The 596-nt window shown below is 29.5% G+C and overlaps 2 protein-coding genes across 2 annotated transcripts in view; one reads left to right on the top strand and one right to left on the bottom strand.

Annotated features, from left to right (window-relative positions):
- LOC119585729 (Bardet-Biedl syndrome 5 protein homolog) overlaps positions 1–596 on the bottom strand; it is a 20,955-nt gene that overhangs the window by 8,061 nt on the left and 12,298 nt on the right. The gene's annotated exons all lie outside the window — the stretch shown is intronic.
- Positions 1–596, top strand: part of LOC119585730 (RNA polymerase II-associated protein 3-like) — a 49,814-nt gene that overhangs the window by 1,104 nt on the left and 48,114 nt on the right. The window lies entirely within an intron of this gene.

Consider the following 596-nt stretch of genomic DNA (forward strand, 5'->3'; position numbering starts at 1 on the left):
TTCATAGAGTGAACAGTAAAAGTGGAAGTGTTATTTGTTGGCGCATTTTTTTCTGTACAGTGATTATCCATTTTTCATTTAGTGAACATTTTTAACATGGACATGTATAAAGATACAAAAATATTGCTATGCATTTCACAATTTCCTCTGTTTTTTGACAGCCATGAATTAGCCCTGTGTATTGAAAGATACATTATGTAATATTTTGATACCCTTTCCTGTATACATTACATTATTCCTGTGGGCTTCATCACCAGGGTTTAAAGTTGTGTATGTAAATAGTTACAGAAAAACAGGAATATCACATTTGTATTTCAAATAATTTAATTGCTGATTTAGTTGTTACTCTTTGAAGAGAAGATACATTAGTGAAAACATGCACTGTCATTTATAAATTAGCAAGATTAATCAGTGCTTGAAAAAAGTAATGATATTTCATTTGTATAATGTACTTATTATTCATGTACCAGAGGAGATTCCAAATGTCTGGTGTATGGCTATATTTATGGGTAGATGGGTATTTTTTTCTTTACTATTTTGTATACTTTTGTGGTTCAGTAATTTTTACTGTAGAATGCATTTTTTAAGACAACAGG

Source organism: Penaeus monodon, chromosome 20, assembly GCF_015228065.2.
Source record: "Penaeus monodon isolate SGIC_2016 chromosome 20, NSTDA_Pmon_1, whole genome shotgun sequence".
In the NCBI taxonomy this organism is placed as follows: domain Eukaryota; kingdom Metazoa; phylum Arthropoda; class Malacostraca; order Decapoda; family Penaeidae; genus Penaeus; species Penaeus monodon.